The sequence below is a fragment of the Rana temporaria genome, chromosome 5, assembly GCF_905171775.1.
Source record: "Rana temporaria chromosome 5, aRanTem1.1, whole genome shotgun sequence".
In the NCBI taxonomy this organism is placed as follows: domain Eukaryota; kingdom Metazoa; phylum Chordata; class Amphibia; order Anura; family Ranidae; genus Rana; species Rana temporaria.
In genome coordinates, this window is record NC_053493.1 from 69,717,269 (window position 1) to 69,739,365 (window position 22,097).

The window sequence follows — 22,097 nt, forward strand, 5'->3', positions numbered from 1 at the left end:
CCTGCTGCAGATCCCGGTCGCTGCCCCAGGAGCTAAAGAAAGTAGCAGTTTGGGGCACTACTGTGGCAAAAGCGCAGCTCAACCAAATGGTTTTACTGCCCTTCCCCCTCCAACCACTAGAACTACAAGTAGACATTGTAGTGAAGCTAAAAGAACTGTTGAACTTTGTGTACTGTTGCAATAGGAGACAGCAAGACTGCCCTTGCAGAAGTGGCATCTTGCTGAGGCCTTTCCCTTTACGACTGTCCTCCTATTGAAGTCTTGGAGTCTGCCAATTGAAATTGCAACTACTCAAGGGTGTCCTGGTCCTAACACTCTTTCCCTTCAAATTATAAAAAGGACTGTTAAAAGAAATAAAACCTCTTTTGTGTCCAAGAAGTGTCTGGTGCCCAATGACTGTCACCATTTTTGCACCCACTATGCCTCACAACCCACTACATATTGAAGGATGTCTGCTGACTTTGGCCTTGAAGGTCCTCATTAGGCTGGAAGAGGTTAAAGTCTTTGCTACACAAGAGCAGTGCAATGGATCTAAAACACATTTCAGTACTTGTCAGTTTCCGCTGTACAGTGTGAATCAACCCTCAAAGAGCAGTTACACTTTAAATTGAAAGTTGAAAGTTTCCCTGTGTTTATAATACATGCAAAAGAATGCTCATGATGTGGGAAACATGCTTTGTTACAAAGCAGATTTATGCTTTCATGCAAATGCTATTAGAGACTAATTAATTTATATCTTCATCGTTGTTTATTTATTATGAGGACAAACAGAAAAGCTTTCAATCAGTCAGCAGGTTACAAGTACAATATGTGCGAATACAGTGTTTGACTGCAAGGATACATATCATGAAAGGCTTTTCTTTCTCACGATAGAAAGGCATTACAGTTACCGTACAATTAGAGTACGAATTATCGTTTCATCTGTTGTTAACAAAAGGTTTATTCTTATTACTGTGCTCAAAGATAAATTGGCCTTGTTGGTTCAAGAAAACATGTCCTCAGACTGTCATTTCTGATCTCCTGAAAATGCCATTAGCCTGGATTTTCTCTGGCTTCAATGCTTTCTAAGTCACTGACCTGGAACAAGCATGTCACAAAGGAGGTCAGCTGATCTGCATGTACTTGTATCAGACTGGAGCTTAACCACTTAAGACCCGGACCAATATGCAGGTAAAGGACCAGGCCCCTTTTTCGATTCGGCACTGCGTCACTTTAACTGTCGTGCAACGTCGCTCCCAAACAAAATTGGCGTCCTTTTTCCCCACAAATAGAGCTTTCTTTTGGTGTTATTTGATCACCTCTGCGGTTTTTATTTTTTGCACTATAAACAAAAATAGAGCGACAATTTTGAAAAAAATGCAATATTTTTAACTTTTTGCCATAATAAATATCCCCCCAAAAATATATATATATATATATATAAAAAAAAAAATTCCTCAGTTTAGGCCGATACATATTCTGCCTCTGAATGCCCACAGAAGGGAGAGAGTGAGGCCTCGTACACACGACAGAGTTTCTCGGCAGAATTCGGCGAGAAACTCGGTCAGAGCCGAATTCTGCCGAGAAACTCTGTCGTCTGTACACTTTTGGCCCGATGGAGCCGCCGAGGAACTCGTCGAGAAAATAGAGAACATGTTCTCTATTTTCTCGTTGTTCTATGGGAGAAGGCGGCCCGCCGAGCTCCTCGGCGGCTTCATCCCTGAACTCGACGAGGAACTCGACGTGTTTGGCACGTCGAGTTCCTCGGCCGTGTGTACGAGGCCTCAAAAGCAGGCATTCAGAGGCTGTGAGAGAAAAATAAAGGCCGCGTCTCATGTATGTAGCACTACCCCCGAAGGAGCTGCTGGTTAAATTTTGGGTTTGCAAGTTATCTCTATAGCTTCATTGTCAGGGTGGGAAATTCCATAATAAATTCAATGTCCAGACAGATATTAAACTTTTAACAGTTGGGTTTTATTTTTAATGCAGGGTAACTTGAAGTAGAGAAAGTAGAAGGGAGGAGAAGAGCAGGGGAAGGTTCAGGCACATGGTACAGAATCAATCAGTCTCCACTCTCAGCTATTGAGTGGATATTGCTCACCCGGATAGTCACCTCTCACTTGGCCTAGCAGCCGGGATGATGCACAAACTTATGTCCAGACTGTCTCTGCCACAGACCTTTTGGGAATGAACTTGGTCTCTGCCACAGACCTTTTGGAATGACACACGCACCTTGTGCCAGGAGGGCCACGAGGTGAAGGACCCCGATAAATGGCATCTGCCCCTTAAGTACCCCTCCCCAGCATGCACAGCGGGGTCACCACTCCCACTGCACCACTGGCGAGAAGGGACACCCAACATACCATGGTACACCTGCGTTCCAACATAAGGCCAGGATGGCAACAACACCTGCAGGCAACAAGGGAAACTACCAAGTAGTACCACAGCCAGAACAGAGGCAAATTTGTGTTAATCAAACAGGTCTGGGCCCAAGTATTGGCCCAGACTTCCCTTAAATTTGAAATAGCGCCCCCTAGATTTGGGGTGGGCGCTACATACACCCCCCTCTAGAAAAAGACACTGTCTGAAGGAAAAACAAACGGAACCTTCAGGCCTGAAGGTTTGGTACCTGAACCAAGGAAAACTGGGAGGGGAAAGGGGAAGAGAAAGAGGAACAAAATGTAATGAAAGTAATGGCATAAATCTTCAGATACAACATTTGTATATCAAACATCAAATATATTACAGTACCACCCATCGCTTAACTTTCTAATCCCACCCCATTCTCCGATAGTTTTGATAGCAAATCTGGCACCTAAAAGTAAACACACAAAGATATGCATAACAACCACATAATTTTTTTAAAGTATCAAAACATATGTACACACAGAAGCATAACTGCATCTCCGAGAGGATGGAGATTTCCTTATTTTAAGTTTAAATCAGTTAGAATCTATGATTATCATTAGAGTCCTTCTCTAGTTCAGCAAACCACTGCCACCTAGTGTCAGAGGCATCACATAATGTCCTTTGAGCAGGGGTTGGAGCAAGCACACAAAAAAACATTGTTGAACACGCCGTTCTCAGCAACCCTACTCTGTCTGACTAACCCCCAGAGTTCAGTAGCCAAAAAAAAAACTTTCCTTCAGAGATCGAAAAAAAAATATTCTCTGTCTTGTTTACCCATTTTTTCCTCTAGGGAAAATCTTTGGTAGTGGAAAACAAAGTCATGAATCAAGGGCACTCTCCACTATTAGAAAAATCGGAGGACAAAAACAAACAAAGTCAGATTAACTGATTTAGAAGTTACAGGTAGAATCGAGGATCTGACAGGGTCAAAGAGTTTCCTTCCTTGTCCAATGTGGTGATAAAATATATCACATCATCTTTACCCAGCCTGCGGGGAACAACCTGGTCAGCGTGGATATGCCGACCGTAACTCCAGTCAAGTCTACACCCCTGGAATCGATCAGCCATTACGAAAGAGTGTTCCAGGTTCCTAAATGTCTTGGGCACTTTCAAATAATCCCAGATAGCTTCCCCGTACCACTGCTCACGACGGGCTTCAATTTCCACCATGAGTTCCTTAGGGACATAGGGGAACTCCAAGCCGTACACGGTAGCCACCTTCCTCATCAGTACTCGCTGTAAACGGGCGAGTTTGGGCAGAGACCTTCCCATCTCAGGCATTACACAGGAGTCCGTTGACTTCCGAACCAAAGGCTGAGCAATTGAGGGTGGGACTCCTTCATTAAGTACAGTCTCCCTAGTTGTATCTGGGACTTCCACCCGAGGTGTGGTGTCCCCAGTGTTCATGGGAAATAATCTCTGGGAGAGAGCAAGAGTCTGTGTCTTGCCAATAGCTCAGTCCTCAGCCCCTGTATGCTTAGATCTGCTCCCTCTGAACCCCAGCACCCAGGACCCTAAATCTCTGGCTCAGATTGCGAGTTTTGTCAGATGGTGTAACAGGCGCCGTCGCGCTGCCTGTTACCTGTTATAGCAGAAGCTTTCAGCCCCGTAATGCGTTCCGTGCTGGAACGCATACGGCGCTCGTACAATGACGTCATCGCCCGGCGCCATGCTGCGTTTGAATCAGTGCTAATAGCACTGCATCTGGTACCTGCCTATAAAGGCATTCATTTAACTTACAACCCTCGTTCTATTATTTTCGGCCGTAGCCGGCTTGGCTAACGAATCTTCAGCCTGCACCTATGCCATCCTGGATGCCTGCCATAAGGAACTACAGGTACCATCAATCCCAGGTGGAAACCATCCTCTCCTGCATCTGCGCTGCAGACCCTAAAGAGATCTTCCTACTTGGATCCCTACACTACGGAATCCCTACTTGCTACACTGAAGCCCTGCAAACGGATAAGTAGCCATAGTGTCACGTAGTGCTAAAGAAAGCATGCTTTCCACCTAAAACAATTGCTGTTATTTATTATGGCTTGTGGCTATCAACATACTAATTGGTATAGACTGTTGTGCCTATGATAGTTTGCTAAGAAATATTTTAAAGGGACATCTACACTCAAATTACCTGAGCTATATTTGCGTCTTATATTCAACTATTAGTTGTCGTAACAATTCCTATTTACTATGTGTACTCTCAAAGTACCTGTGCTATAATTGCCTTCCAGATGCAACTATTAGTTGTCTCAACAATGCCTATTTACTACGTGCTTGACATAAGTGCTACCTGTTTATGGGCTTAGTGCCCAAAGTTGCAGAACATGTTAGCCTAAACTTTTCTATGCTAAAGGTTGACGTATTTCATACCTTCTTCCTTAGTGGCCTAGAGCACGACGCTATGTAATACCCATAATCGCTTGCATACAGTTGTGCATTGGAATCTTTACGTGCATACTATAACTTTAAATGCTAAGCTTTGGTCGCATGTTGTAATGCGTCCAAGCTCAGTAGCTCAACACCTTTCTTTATGTGAGAGAGAGAGATGATGTAGAGAACCCCCATACTCCTGTTTGTGTGGAGTGACGCCTGGGGCCTAATACTAAATTCTTACATAAGGAATAGCATTGAAATCCTTGCTACTGCAGTTGTGGTTCAGTCCGTTCACCAGAGCCATTACAGATGGGCGCACATTTAGGAACACAGATGTGCTCACTCTGGTCCTCTCACAGCAAAGAGGAAGCTTCTTGGACTTCAGCCCCAGAAATACAGCCTTCCCTTCCCTTCTCCTTCACACTATCTCCTTGTGTGAACTGTAGTTCAATGGTCCATAATATCCCACAGCATGTCTCTTATTCAGAATTTCAACTCCCAATGTCCGACATGGCCAGTATCAGTGAAGTACAAGCTATAGTGCAAGTAATGCTCTGAGGAGCACACAAATGTGCGGGCGCAGCCCTGCCGGTGCCCGTCTTGCGGTGCACAGGCGCGTGCATATGTGCACGCATTGACTAATTCTGGCGCAGAGTGGCCTATAAAAGTGCAGCAGCTGCACTAGTGAATTGCTGTCTGATCTTTAGCTATTATCCATGACCCTGCATCTGTTCCTGTGTTTGACTTCTGTTATTGTTCTGACTTTCCCTGACCTTGCTTGAACGCTACCTACCCTGACCTAGGCCTCTGGATTTGCACTGCCTCCTGCTCTTCTGCCTGATTCTACTTTGCTGACTTCTGCTTGTATACTGACAGTCAATGCCTTTATCTGACCGTCTTTTGCTGACCTGACCTGTCTGAGCTTGCATCCAGTTATCCACCTATCCAGCTCTGCATGCTACCTGATCCCTGCTGGCCCTTCACCTGCTGAGTGCTGCCAGTCATTCTGCACCTGCTACCTGCCCAATCCTGCTGTCTCTGCTGCCATCTGCTGTTCCAGCGATCTAACCTGTCTCTGGCAATGCATCTGCTACCCACTGCCACGGCTGACGGAAGATTTTGCAGGCACTCATACCTCACCAAGCTCTCGCAGTCACTGTGGCAACATCGGTGATCCCAGAGCTGGGGCTGTACGAGAGACCTCCCTTTACATGTCAGGCTCTGCCTCAAGGTGCGTGACAAGAAGTCTCTGGAGCTCCTTTGGCTTGTCTGCTCCCTTGCTGGCGGGAGGCAGGCAGTGGTACTAGATCCAGCATGTCAGTGCAGTGAGAGCATAGAGAGTAGCTGCAATACTGTGTTCTATTTCACCCTTAATCTAGCCAAGCATCTGACTCCATGATAAAAAATAAAAATAAAAAAAAGTCACAATATGAATAAGGAAGACTCAGGAACACTATCCTAATTTGGGTAGGTGGGTTGTCTTTGTTGTTCCTGCTAGTATCAACATCCTTTTTTTTTTTCATCTCACTATTATACTATAAAAGGGCTCTCTCATCTTCTCTGACCTCCATTTGTTTTTTTCCTACTTTCTATTTGTTCTTTTGAGAGTTTAACAGAGGAAAATCCCATTAATATGGCTTTAAAAAATCTAATATTTCAGTATATTCAAATGTTTTAATGTCCCATATTGATGGGCTACACAAACACTCTCTTGCAGAATAAAGGCCCATGCAATTGCAAAAAAGCAATGCAGCATTCAGTACATGAATTAACAAGGGGAAGGAAAAGACTTGACTGGAACTAATTGGTGCCCATAGCAAACAATGTTTATGTTCAGGTAGCTGAATATATCCATCATTATATAAACATTTATTTTCTCCTAGCTACAAATGGAGCTCAATTGTTTTAGACGGGTGACATAAGCACAGCGCACAACCAAAACGCCCACAGCTGGCTTTTGATGGTCAGGCTGCTCTTATAGAGGACTGAACAAGTGAGTGTAAAGCAACAAATGATAAGCTGTTACTATTTATATCAGTTCTTTATACAGTGGAACCTCGGATTACGAGCATAACCCTTTCCAGACGAATGCTCGTAATCCAAAGTACTCACATATCAAAGCGGGTTTCCCCATAGAAGTCAATGGAGACGAAAAAAAAAAAATTGTTCCGCATTGACTTCAATGGGATGCAATATCGCATGTGGCCAGAGGTGGGGGGCACCGGAGAGCCTCGGAAACGATCGGAAAGGCCCGAGGATAGCTCGGCTGAACTTTTCGGAGTATTTCCGAACGGCTCTGAACAGCTCCGATCGTCTCTGCTCGGCTCCGTGCCCCCCCCCCACAATAATACAACCTTTGTTTTGCATTGCAGTTTTGAGCCCTATGCATAAAGTTGCCAAGTCTTCTGACCTGAACTTTTCATAGAACAGGCTGATGAAGGGAAAGACACATGAATGTTTCCCCACTTCATCTTGGTCAGGTCCACTCAGCAGAAGGAAGGGGCCAGGAGCGCCGACCAAGGACCCAAAAGGAGGAGGATCTGGGCTGCTCTGTGCAAAACCACTGCACCGAGAAGGTAAGTATAATATGTTTGTTATTTTTACACCAAAAAAAAAAAAACGAGACAATAATATCACATTAACCTTATTGGACTACTTATGTTTACCGTAATCACTAAACATTGTTTTTTTTTGTGGATTTTTTTATAAATGTAATTTACAGGTTTGTGTTTATTCCATGTCACTCTCAAGGTTGCATTAAAAGGATTCCCTTTCTGCTGTACTGTAATTGTTTTGCCTTTTTTTTTTTCTCTTTCTTTTTTTTTTTTTTTTTACAATAGCTTGTCTATTAGCCTGGAAAATGGTCAAAATTTAAAATCAGGATTCCTCCCCATAGACTTCGATGGGATTTGCTGCTAAATTCAAAAATTCCATACAGGATTTAGTGAACCCAATGACTTAACCGAGGCATATCCACTCCTTTAGATTCATTATATTTTATAGAATAATAAATAAAGAAAAAAAAAAACTCTCTCTAGTAGGTGTACAGTAACCACACTAATGTCACAAGCATAGTTCATGCTTTCCCAGTACATTATTCTCTGTCTTTCTAATCCTAAGGGTATGGATATAGACGTAGTTTATATTTCTGTGATTATACAAAGGTTGACAAGGTTTGCAATGAACATCGTAAATTGTCTAAAGATGTTGTTGACTTTATAGTGATGGTTGCAAGGTCATACCAGGGAATATGTCCTGTACAACTGCACCCAATACATATCAGCAACTGTATTCCATCCCAAAAATATATACAACCTTCACTCGTAACCAGGATGAGCTCTAAATAGTTGCTTGGATTCGTTGCTTAACAGGGAACTATATTCTTTTGACAATTTTTCGTTAAGATTTGTTTTGAAAGTTTACAAGTTTATACACAACTTTATAAATAGATGTTTTATATTTTTTTAAATAATTTGTACACAAAATTTATTGCACAAATAAGCCATTTACAATGTTGCCAAGAATGCTGGCATTTTAATAGGAAACCCCAGTAAAGGATGACTGCTTTTTTGGCAACCTGTCTGAACTGATGCTACCTTCTTTTCTATGTATGTAATTGATATTTCGCTCTTTCTCAGTCATAAATATTTACCTTTCTTCCTCCCATTTTTAAAATCCTTTGCATGCTGTGTTTGTTGCTCTTTGTTTCTTCTACAGCCTGTGGGTCACATGCGGCCCACTACAAGATTTTACCTGGCCCACACCTGATGTACACAGTCTCCGCCTCTCCCCTTCAGCAGCCGATGTTCACAGTCTCTGCTTCTCCCCTTCAGCAGCCGATGTCCACAGTCTCTGCTTCTCCCCTTCAGCAGCCGATGTCCACAGTCTCCGCTTCTCCCCTTCAGCAGCCAATGTTCACAGTCTCCGCTTTTCCCCTTCAGCAGCCTATGTCCACAGTCTCCGCTTCTCCCCTTCAGCAGCCAGTGTCCACTGTTTCCGCTTCTCCCTCTTCCTTGCCAGTACAGTCTCTATTACAGGAATGCAGGTCCCCAACTGTATTTTTTATTGGCTCCTAGGGCCGCCAACCTCTGATTAACCAATAACGTGTCTGTCCAAGCATTCACAGAACTGAACTTCCTTTGTTTGTGATTGCTCATCCTCCTGGCTCCCACCCTGCTCCTCCACCACTTTGTATGCCTAATTACAGTGGTAAGAGGGGTCTGATGTAAGGTGGGACTCTGATAGGGACCATGATGTAAGGGGAACTCTGATGGGACCAGTGATGTGACGGGGGACTCTGATGATGACACTGATGTAAGAGAGGGACTTTGATATAAGAAAGAACCCTGATGTAGGAGGGGGCTCTGATGTGCACTTAGGCCCCATACACACGATAGAATTTATCCGCGAATACGGTCCAGCGGACCGTTTCCGCGGATAAATCCTCTCGAGGATTTCGGCGGATTTTCATGCGATGGAGTGTACACACCATCGCATTGAAATCCGCGCCGAAATCCTCTGGCGATGACGTGTCGCGCCGTCGCCGCGATTATGACGCGGTGACGTGCGCGACGCTGTCATATAAGGAATTCCACGCATGCGTCGAATCATTACGACGCATGCGGGGGATCCCTTCGGACGGATGGATCCGGTGAGTCTATACAGACCAGCGGATCCATCCGTTGGTATGGACTCCAGCAGATGGATTTTTTCTGCATGTCAGCGAATATTCGATCTGCTGGGATCCATCCCAGGGGAGAAATATCCGCGGAAACAGATCGGCTGGCGTGTACACACCATAGGATCTATCCGCTGAAACCCATTTGCTCGGATTTATCCGCGGATGGATTCTATGGTGTGTACGGGGCCTTAGATGTAATGGAAACTCTAATGAAAGTGGGCAGTCTGATGGGGACCCTGAGGTAATGAGGACTGAGGGAGGTGGGGTATGAGAAAGGTACAGACGGAATTGACTGAATTTGTTTGACCTTTATTATTGGCTCAAGTTTATATGTTTTTTTTTTTTTTTGCTTTCCGTTCTTTTGCTCCAAATCATATCATGAGGATTAAAAAAATAAATAAAATACAAACAAAAACATATTCATGAATCAAAATTGTATTAATTCATTTAAAAAGTTTTTTTTCAGCCCACAAATATTTGTAAAATATACAATGTGGCTCTCGTACTTAAAAGTTTGCAGACCCCTGTAATAGAGTATAGAAGGGGTTTTGCAGCTGTCCACATTTGCCTAATTCCCTGTGTGCGTCATGAACATTAGGTTAAAATCTTTATCCACTCTATCTAAAAAAAAAGAGAAAATTGTTTTGGCTAGATGCACTTTAATAGCTTTTTCTTTTTAAGCCAGTGTTTGTTAAACTATGGGTCATGACTTAAACTGGGTTGCAAACATGTTTGTGATGGGTCACCACATGCCTGTGTATTAAATGTAGTCTGGTGGGTCTATGCACAAAATCAGTGGCTAGTGATATAACAAACATCATCCATGTTTCAAGTTGTATACTACTGTAATCTAAGACAGCCTATAATCATGGGCGTCCGCTGAATTTTTTTCAGGGGGGGGGCGCTTCCACAGCGGCGATACACATTTAACCCCTTCTTCAAACGCTAGCAGGGGTTAAAAGCGCCCCGCTAGCGGCCGAATAGCGCAGCTAAAACAATGGTATAGCGGCACTTTTTAGGGGTGCTTTACCGATAACGCGGCCAGTCGGCAGTGTGAAATAGCTTTTGAGATAATTCAGCTTCACTCCATGCCCATATACATATAGCCTAGAGAATGTACAGACCCCCCTTCAGCACATACCCCCCCCCCCCCTTCAGCACAGATGGACCCCCCCTTCAGCACAGTCCCTTCAGCACAGACCCCCCATTCTGCACAGACCCCTCCATTCAGCACAGATGGATCCTCCTTCAGCACAGCCCCCCCCATTCCGCACAGACCCCTCTATTCAGCATGGACCCCCATTCAGCACAAACCCCCCCTTCAGCACAGACGGACCTCCCCTCCCCCCATCCCATTCAGTACCCCAGATAAGCCATCAGCACGGCCGGGTCACAGGCTCACAGCAGGTTCCCTCCCCCTGTGTATACATAAACACTGGAGGGGGAGGCGGCTTTACTCTGCTCGCTGTGTCTGTGTGACATCCGGCCCGGGGACCGCTCAGACAGCCAGCAGCTGCGAGACTCTTCAACACCTTCTCGATTTTCCAGGGGGGTCAATTGCCCCCCCTTACCCTATGGAGCGGACGCCCATACCTATAATAAACAAGGGTAGTGTATCACAAAGTGCACTCATATATATGGGATAAAATGTAATAAATATTCCCATCAATGGCACCACTGCCCCTCCTAAAAACTGTGAGACTATTTGATATGATGGACAGCACAGACACATATGGGGCAGGCACTATGTGCTGCATTTACAAGGTGGAGGGATGCGGGAGGTGGAGGGATGTTCCCCATTTGTTTATGGGAAAGAATCCATGATACAGAGTAGATACACTATTCCTAGCCTCAAGGTTACCCCATAGGCACTCCTCACATCTCCTATCACCTATGATTAGACAACCACCCTAATCTATTTCGCCAACAGAGCTATGTAGCACCAGAGTAAAGCCTAGCACACATGGGGCTAATATCAGGTAGTATCAGCTGTTCAAAAGAAACCAGCAAACATATGTGTACGGCAGCCGGTCCATCAGAATCCAGCCAAACGTCCGCCTTCTGTCGAAGGGGCATGAGAACACAATAGCTCAGCAGAGAGATCGCTGTACTACCTTTGGATTGTTAGTACAGGATCTCCTCCCAAGCTCTGGGTTGAATGAAAAAAGCCGCTGGGTTGAATGAATAAAAACTTTGTTTGGGTTTCGATGCCTTCTTCATTTCTAGCCAAAAGTTACAGCAAAAACTGCACCAGACAAATGGCCTAAGACCAGGAGGGGTAGGATCTCTCTACTGTCTGAATAGCCAGTCTTCAGCTAAGCATTTAATAAAGACAAGCTTTCTGGTTTGTAGCTGCATCGACAAGTTTCAGCTAAGTGTGTAGGGATTATATTATATATTATTATAGAGGATTATATGTATATTAATGTATAGGATTATATGTATACAACTTACATAAATTCAGGTTTAAAAAAAAACAGTTCTGTCTCTATAATTCCAACTTTGACTGCAATGAAATATTAGGTAAGGTTAATGCACAGGGAGTTGTATTATTTAAACGTTTCATGCTGGTTTTACATCATTCCTCCATTAAAGCTTTAAACATTTCATTAGTATTTTTAGGGGGATCAGACTTTAATCTACAAAGCTTGTAATGGCCTGCTTTCCATTAGCTGAATATAGAAGTTCAAGTGTTGCTCTTCCACTTAATTTGTCTAAGGTCTAAACGTTAGTGGAGCACAAGAGTTATACACTGACCACTTTATCATGGATAAGGTTTTTATTTGTAACAATTCTTTTACTGCTTAAAGAGGCACTGGGGGTTCTTTACTAAAATGGAGATTGTAAAAGATTGTAAAATTTGGTGCAATTCTGGAAGTAAATCAGCTTCCAGGTTTTATTGCCAAAGTGTAATTGAACAAGGTGAAGTTAGAAGCTGATTGGCTATCATGCACAACTGCACCAGATCCAGGTTTAGTAAATCTACCCCACTGCCACCTTAGGATTGCTTAGCAGGTAAATCTGTCATAATGTGCTAATATGCCATGCATAGTACAACACTCGGGCATAAAGCGCCTGGGGGCCATTTTTTAAATGTTTTTATGCAGAGGTATAATTCCACTTGTACATATACAGGTAGATTTGCGTTCAAATGTTTGTAGAATAATCGTTCATCAGAACATTCCCTTTTGTCATCTAGTTTGTCAAAAATCCCTTAAAAGTTTGTCTAGCTATTTGAATGAAATTCCATGACGTATTTAACAGGTTTCATTACAATATGTATGATTTTGGCCAAATGAAAATCACAATAACAGCTTCATTCAAAAAAAGTTTCCATCCTGCTTGTTTACATTTTCACATATTTACAGTCAAAAACAATCATCTATTTTACAACTTAAGCCCCGTTCACACAATCGGACCTTTGTCCGACCAAAATCACATTGGAATTCCATCGGAGTAAAAGAGAACATGTTCTCTATCTAAACTTTGATGGAATTCATCGGAATTTCCGATGGGGCATACACACAGTCGGAATTTCCGATGGAAAAAGTCCGTCTGACTTTTTCCATCAGAAATTCGGATCGTGTGTACAGGGCTTAACCATTAGAAAATTGAGCAAACATAAACAAAAAAAATAAAATAAAAGAACATGTTTGAACAAAATTCTACTGGTGTATGACCAGCTTTACTAAATACCTTAGGTATATACCTCCCAAGGCTCGCTCTGTCTGGTTTGACCTCCCTAATGGTTGTATCTGAACTGTTCACCTTTTTGAAGTTCCTATGAAGGGCTGTAAGGTCCTGTCACGTACCTGATGGGAGACTGAGATGACAAGGTCGGCCTCTCTTGTATCTCCCGCCCTGGCACCGCTGGAGATGAAACAGAGGACACAGAGGGACAGGAGGAACACGAGTGCCTGCAGATGAAGACTCCGACAGCAGTAGCAGGAGGTGCGAGCCGGGATGAGTAGGAGGCACTCTGCGGGAGAAGTGACACTGGATATCAGATGAGGTGTAGTTTCTGGAAGACTTGTAGCAGGAAGTCGCAGGAAGTCGCAGGAAGCCGCAGGAGCAAGTCGCAGACACTGGGGGGTTGCCAGGGCTCAGCACAGGAAGCAGATGCGGGGTCATACAGAAAGCCGGGTCAAGTGGAAGGCGGGCAGCGAGGTACCAAGCAGCAGGCGGTAGGAGCGTCAGGTGAGTAGCCAGGATCAGAAACCGGTAGTCAGGGAATAACAGAGTTCTGGAACAGGGTCAGGGCAAGCCGGGTTCAGCAACAGGAGATCAGCAGGGTAACAGCAAGGTTCAGGGTATCAGGGTACAAGCTAAAGACCAGTCAGCACCGCCTGATGGTCAGAGCTCTCTTTAAATAGGCTTCAGGAAGGATCTTCCTGTCACATGATGAGCCTATGGCTCCCATTTCTTCTACTGGCAAGATTGCCAGTACTTCTTCTATGGCCATTTCTTCTACTGGCAAGATTGCCAGTACTTCTTCTATGGCCATTTCTTCTACTGGCAAGATTGCCAGTACTTCTACTACGGATATTTCCCTGACACTCCGTCCTTTCCTTACAGGTCCTTTGTAGTGTGGAGTGAAGTTTTCAAGAGAAATTAATGGCTTTCCTTGTTTTTACTGATGCACCACTTTTGGAAACACCTGGCCTGTTCACCTTATGTAGGAGATTGATGGTTCCAAGTATCTTCTAGACAAGTTCGGGCCTTATCTGGTGAGCCTATGGTCACTAGGATAAGAAATAATGTCCCGCCATTGGTATTAGTTGGATGTATAGTACACCATTGTTCGTGTCACTGGGTGGTGCAGCATCCAAGCTGCCAGCTGAGCACCAATAGAATGAGCCTCACTCTGTGATTATATATTAATTCTGCTCAGATGTCAAGCTCTATTGAACACATTTCTTGTCCCCCAAACCTTAGTCAAATATTTCAGAAAATATTGCAAAATAGAACAGACAAGTGATTGTCTGTCTAACATTTTGCAGTTGGCATTTTTACCAGCATCTCTCTGGACAAAAAACAAACTTATAATCAGTATGTGGTATTCACCAGCCTCTGCTAGACCGTGATATGTTTGTGTTCTTAGATGGAGAATTAGGCGTTTATCATGTCTAGTTCAGAATCCTAAAATTGCATTCCTGTATCTGAACACAGAGGACTATTCCCTCTTCAAAAAGCAAGAGGCAATCAGATCTAAAAACCGAGGAGAAAAGTACAGATGTGAGGAGGCATACAATTTATGTGTTCTCTGGCAGATGCTTATCTGACAATACTTTAAAACCAGTGCTGAAAAACAGTTTTGAATTACAAGTTACCTTATATAAAATAACTAATACAGTACTATATGTGTAAAAAAACTATATTTGGTTTGATATTTAAATTTACTCCAATAAATTTAAGGGAAATCTGTTATTTATTATGTATTTTTATGTACACAATTTGAGTTATTGTTAAAGTAGATTTAAGCTCTAACTAAAATACATTTTGTTTGCTATATATAGCACTGTGTAGAATAACTGAATTACTTAAAGTATGAATTACAGAATTGCTGAAGTTTAGCTAAAAAAAAAATCCCAACAGCTACAGCTTCATCACTTACTGTTATGAAGGATGTCTCATGATGCGGAGCGGGTCAGGTGCACCTCCATTCACTTGTGTAAGTCACATTCGGCTTGCTACGGAGTGGATAGTTTCTGCCAGGACACGTTTGCACCCCTGTCGGTTGCCTTTGCAGCTTCCAGGGGAAGCAGTTGGGGGGGGGGGGGGGTTTAAACGAAGATTAACTGTATATTTTTACCCCCCAGCTGCAAGTGTAAATGAGCCCTTATACCTTGAAACCAGGAAGCTGCACAGGTAGAGGCATGGAGAGGCTGCAAAAGTTCTGTCCTAGATGGCCATCCAATTATCTCTAAGATACTGCGGGTTGATTTCGCATGGACTGCCATTGCTGACCTTCTGAAAATGCTAGTTGTCTGGCTCTCTCAGGATACAGTTTTCAAGTTACAGATCCAGAATTGTTTTGAAAAATGACTTGGGTACCACTGTGGGCATGTGAGATGTCACACAGAAACATTTGGGGAGAAGGATTATCGTTATCAGATTGACAGATCCAGAATTGTTACGCAGATAATGAAGTCAGAGTCAGAATTTCTGATCAGCACTATTCGTCCAAGGCCAGTGAATCAGAAACCATTGAAGCTGTAGAACCAGATAGTCAGCCAGATAATATTTTCCACAGGAGTCATCCGTGAAAGCCTGTATATTGTTTGAGCACAGGTTTTTTCTAAGGCTTCGTGTACACTAGTCCATAACGTACTGTGACCACGGTAAAACGCTGTCAAAATGTTCCTATCCTAAACGCGATTCTTCCACATTCAGGAGAGGAAGGTTGGGGAAGGTTGAACCTCCCCTAACCGTAGCAGCCCCTATATGATGCTAAAAGCCTATGTTTATGGACACACAGGCTTTTATGGAGTTTTAGTTTAGGAGCTTTGGAAAAAAAAACACCAAAAGCTCCTAAACTCAGGCTTAGGAGCAGCTAGTGTACATAAAGCCTAAGGGCTCATGCACGGTGCAGCTAAAAAAAAAAGCTGCTTTTACAAGCATTTGAGCTTTTATTTCAGCTTGAAGAAGCTTGTGCTTTTTTGTGCTCTTTTGCATGTTTTTATTGAGCTTCTTTGAGCTTTTTTTAGCTCTTTTGAGCATAAGCGATTTTTTTTCACAAACTCTCCCCTCGGCTAATTTTTCCTAGTTTTATGTACATTTTTAAGCTTGTTTGAGCTTTTTCATGCTTTTTCACGGAATTTAGGTGTCTTTTCTGCTTGAGCTTCTCTCAAAAATGTGAGTTTGGTGGGGAGGTCCTTCTGCCTGTCACAGCATATGCCTGTAAACTCCTGAAAAAGCCATAGTGTGCATGGGCATTGGGGGAGATTTACTAAAACGGGATCAATTAAGCTTTTGCAATAAAACCTGGAAGCCAATTGGCTTCTATGCAGAAGTGAGCCTGAGTTTACATTCTCCAGCTTTAGTAAATAAACTCCATTGGCTAACACAGAGGGGAGTTTCCAGGCAGAATAAAATAGAGCTTAAAAAAGGTCAAAAGCCTGTAGGAGCCGCTGTGGTTTGCAGTCCGGTGTCTTGTGCGATTGGAACGATTTAGGTGCAAATTTTTCCCTGAATGCGCACCTGAACCGGACTGGAAAAATGCACAGGACCCTTTTCAAATTCGCAACCCAGCCGTCCCAGACATGTGTGAACCGGCTCCATTGAAAGCCAGTCACACTTACATTGGATGCGGTGTGTAAAACGCATCCAATTCACGTATATGTGAACCCAGACTGAGTCATCAAAGATAACTTTTTCCCATCTTTATTGGTTACTAATAAAATGTAGCCCAGGTTGTGATTAAATTCTGAAGTGCCAATTCTGAATAAGCAGACAGTAATTGAAATAATTATCCGCATAGACTAAGCCCTGCCATTAGATTTTAATGAAGTATAAAAAATAAACAATTTGAATTATAAGTAAAAATTGATGACATTTTCACTAAACTGCCAAAGGCAATCAAGGAAATTTGTAGCGCTTCCAGTTTAAGATCATAATATTTTATTCCGTTTTTGTGTGGAAATTCCTCCCCCACCCCACCTGTGTAATTAACCTGCCGATGACACTGCTTGCTGCACTTTGGCTGACTCAGGAATCTGCCGTTTTGTTTTATTTAAGGTTTAGGCGTAATTTTGACTGTGTTTGCCTAATTTGCCTTGTTAATTATGGATAAACAAATACAGTGCCATTATCATTCAATCACAGCGAGTGTGTAGCTGTGAAATCATTTTAGTAATTAAATTCTGGCGGGTGTAACATGTCAGGTCTTCTGCTTTCAAAGCAAACTTGTGGTGAGGCGTGAACATCAGAATGCACTTTCTATTGGCGCCGACGTTAATGGAATGCGTTGGGGGGAGCGCAGGGACTTGGCAGTAGCTGGAGATTATACAGTCCTATGATTTCTGAAATTCAAGCATAGAAATGAAAAGGATTGCTTTTGTTAGTCATCTTTTCAAGGGGCTTAATTGAGCGTTTCGTTTTCCCATGACTGTGTAAAAGGTAAGACGTGTATATGCAACACACAGTGAAAATTGGTAATAGTGTTTTTGAAAAGTATACACTAAGACTAATTTACAATGTAAATAAAAGCTAAAAAATACAGATACACTGTTTTCGCTGTGTAATCCTCCTCAGGCACTTTATAACTCATACATTCTACTACACTGTATTATGTAAAGCAGGGGGTCTCCACACTTTCTAAATAAAGGGCCGGTTTACAGTCCTCAATCTTTAGGGGGCCAAATTGTGGCCTATGAGAATAGAGAGAGTGAGAGTAAACAATGCCTCAGGCTTGGTGGTCAGCGGGAATAAAAAAAATTAAATAGAGCCTGTGGTCAGTAGTATATGGAACAATGCCCCTTTGGTATCTGTGGAAAAAATATCTCACTCCTGCACATATCACACATTCGCCATACACTCCACTCCATACCCTTATCCTGCACATACCACCCACTGCCATACACTGCGGATCCCACTCCTGCACGTATTACTCACCGTCATACACTCCATACCTCTATCTTGCACACACCACCCACCGCTATACACTGCATACCCCACTCTTGCACATATCACCCACCGCCATAAACTCTGTACTGCTATTCTGTACATACCACCCACCGCCATACATTGCATACCTTACTCATGCACATACCACCCACCGCCATACATTCCATACCCCTCTCCTGCGCATACCACCCACTGCCGCACGCTCCGTACCTCACTCCTGCACATATCACCCATCACCATACACTCCATACCCCTATTCTGCACATACCACCCACCACTTCGTACCCCTCTCCTGCACATACCACCCACCGCCATACACTCTGTACCCCACTCCTGCACATATCACTCATCGATATACACTCCATACCCCTATCCTGCACATATTACCCACCGCCATACACTCCGAACTTCTCTCCCACACGTATCACCTACTGCCATACACACCTTACCCCAGTCCTACACATACCACTCACCGCCATACACTCCATACTCTTATCCTGCACAAACCACCCACCGCCATACACTCCATACCCTTATCCTGCACATATCACCCACCGCCATACACTCCATACCCCTCTCCTGCACATACAACCCACCGTCGTACGCTCTGTACCTCACTCCTGCACATATCACCCATCGCCATACACTCCATACCCCTATTCTGCACATTCCACTCACCACCAAACACTTTGTAACCCTCTCCTGCGCATACCACCCACCGCCATACATTGCATACCTTACTCATGCACATACCACCCACCGCCATACACTCCATACCCCTCTCCTGCACATACCACCCACTATCGTATGCTCCGTACCTCACTCCTGCACATATCACCCATCGCCATACATTCCATACCCCTATTCTGCACATACCACCCACCACCAAACACTTCGTAACCCTCTCCTGCACATACCACCCACCGCCATACACTCCGTACACCACTCCTGCACATATCACCCATCGCCATACACTCCATATAACTATCCTGCACATATTACCCACCACCATACACTTCGAACTCCTCTCCTGCACGTATCACCCACTGCCATACACTCCTTACCCAACTCCTGCACATACCAGCTACCGCCATACACTCCATACCCTTATCCTGCACAAACCACCCACGCCATACTCTCTATTTTGGTGATTAGGTGAACAGTTCCTCATTCATTTATCTTCATGCACCTTGCTAAGAGCCTGTGTGGGTATTCCAAATGAAGAAACCTGGACAAAAAAAATAAAAAATAAAAATAAATAAAAAGGAAATCTGAGAAGTAAGCATTCCATAGCTAGCAATGAACTGCTACTTAATTGCACTCAATATTTGTTAAGCACTCTATTTAACCACACCCCCTTTAAAACTAAAACATTTATTAAAATTTGAGTTTTATCTTGTGCACTGGAGTTTAGTGCACCTTCTTTGGGAGTATTCCTTTGAACACTATGAAGCTTTGGTTTCAGTTATTTATGGACTTTGTACAATGATGAACTTTTCACTGATGACTTTTATTTTTTCTGCATTTATTGTAGTGATTTACATTGTTGCACTGCACTGTTTGGCTTTATAAAACCTACGGTGAAAGCCTGGTGGTGCAGAGACGAGCTGTTTTATTCCAAACATAGTAAGTTTATCATAACATATGGGATAGTTACACACTATTAGATTTTCTGCAGATTTTTGTCTTCAGATTTACCAAAACCATTTAGTGCAAGGGCTTGCCTGACTGCATACAAATGAAAACTCTAAGAGCCGGTTCACACTGGGGCGACTTGCGATCCGACTTCATGTCGCCTCAAGTCGTCCCAAGTCGCGCTGTAGAGAAAAACAATGGAAGTGAATGGGAGCTGTGTTAATACACACGACTCAAGGCGATCCGACTTCAGAAAAGGTTCCTGTACTACTTCAATCCGACTTGTAGGCGATTTGTACCCATTGATTTCAATGGAAGTCGCCTCAGAAGTCTGATCACTGTCTTATCTGAAGCTACTTTCCAGGAAGATAACATACATTTCTCAGGCAAATCTCTCCTGCCCCCCTCCCTCTCCCAGAGCTGATTGTTGTTTTATTGGCCACTGGAAAGTCTCCTGTCCTGGAGACGACTTCAAGTTGTGTTGTAAATCGCCCCAGATCGCCTTGTGGTTCATGCTCAAGTCGTGTCGGAGTCGCCTCTGAAAGTCGTGCTGGAAGTCGTGTCGCCCTAGTGTGAACCGGCTCTTAAGGTTTGACCTCATATTATATGGTTTTGGTAAATCTAAAGACAAAAATCTGTAGAACATCGAATAGTGTGTATGGGTCCTAACAGTATGTGTTAAAAACAGGGGTTTAGTTTGCACACATTTGAAAATACATGCGTAAGCTACAGGCCCCGTCCAGGCACCCTGTTACCCGTTGTCCCTAACTCTGACTTTTAAGAGTCTCCACAATAGAAGCACATGCATTCTGATGGATAAATAGAGGACAGGTGAGCCGGAGGGAGCCCACTGCTCCTTAAATTGGTTGTATACCCTTTTTTTTAATTTTTACCCACAGTTAAACCTATAATAAAGGAGATATTCACGTTGCATGCACCCGCTGACGTCAGCGGTGCATGTGCTACCAGACCTTGCTGGGAAGAAGATTCCCATGCATGCGCCGGAGCCGCAAACCCAGAAGAAACATGTCAGCTCCCTCGGGATAAGATGCAGAGGCCTCGTTCTAATGTGAATATTTTATAATGAGCTACTAGTTCATTATGCCTTTTCCTTACAGGTTTTTTTTTTATTCTGTGCGGGTATACAACCGCTTTAAAAGCCATTTGTGGGTACGGTAATGCATAGACACACTCATTGGAATTGCACTGGTATTTTTAAGGAAGCATTTAACACATGTAGCACCCTCTACTGTAGATAGGTGCTAGAATAGGATTTTTTGCAAGGGAAACTGTCAGTGCAGGTAAATTTAGGCAGGCCTATGCTCCAGGCTAGGCCTGCTTGTTTTGATGTGGGGCAAGGAGTGGTTAGTGTAGCAATGGGTGTGACCACCTGTGTTCTAATTCTGGGGTGCCTCCCCTGCTTCCGGGGAGAATGATCTGGAAGAGGAGAAGGGCACATAGCTGGAGTGACAGGGAGCTCATGTGAGGAGCCCTGACCAATCCCCACTTGGAATTGGCAGGGGGCAGGCCTCCCATATAAGCTCAGGTCTCTGCCCACTGGAAAGGAGTTATGGGCCGGGAAACGTGGAGAATGGAGCATTAAACACCACAGTGGATTACTGGATGAGGCATGCCAGGGGAGCTGGGTGCGAGGCCAGAGGAGAGACTGTGGGGAAAGTGTCAAATCGATGTGGCCCGAGGGTGCAGGATATTCAGGCTGGACTAGCTGGGAACAGTAGTCCTTCAAGCAACACATGTTACTAAATTACTAGGCTGCCGGGGAGAGGTACTGCAGACCTCTGGCCTAGTAACAGCTTTTTATATAGCCAGCCATTGAGACTGTTCAGAGCAGCCTCTTTTGCTCATAGAGGAGGATGTGACAGGAAAGATAATGATCTATAGTAAAGTTTGTGCAGGAGGAGAGAGGTCCTGGGAGCAATAGTTTGCAGGAGATACGCAGAGGAGGAGAAATAGTCTTCATGGTGATGCAGGGGAAGTGACTGTGCATCAGTACTTCAAGGCTCAACCGAATTTCAAGTTCTTTAATATGATGGCAAAGCAACATGTTTTATGGGCATCCCATATACCCTTTTCCCCAACCAAGTTATATCCCCCAATAAACAAAAACAAAACAACGCAAATGACTGTTCATTGTCTCAGAGGTGATAGATGGAGGCCTGGAAGAAGAGTGATATGGTGGATGTTAGTTACTAGTAGCAACCAAGCACTACACACAATAGGCTACTGCTCAGACACAATAAATATTTCTAAATGTTTCCTTCACTCTGCTCCACTTTCAGGAGAAGATTTGCAGCCATAAAAAGATGAAGTATATTTTGCTCAGCCTGAACTCAAAATTACTCTTTGAAGTTTGCATATTTGATATGCAACCTGT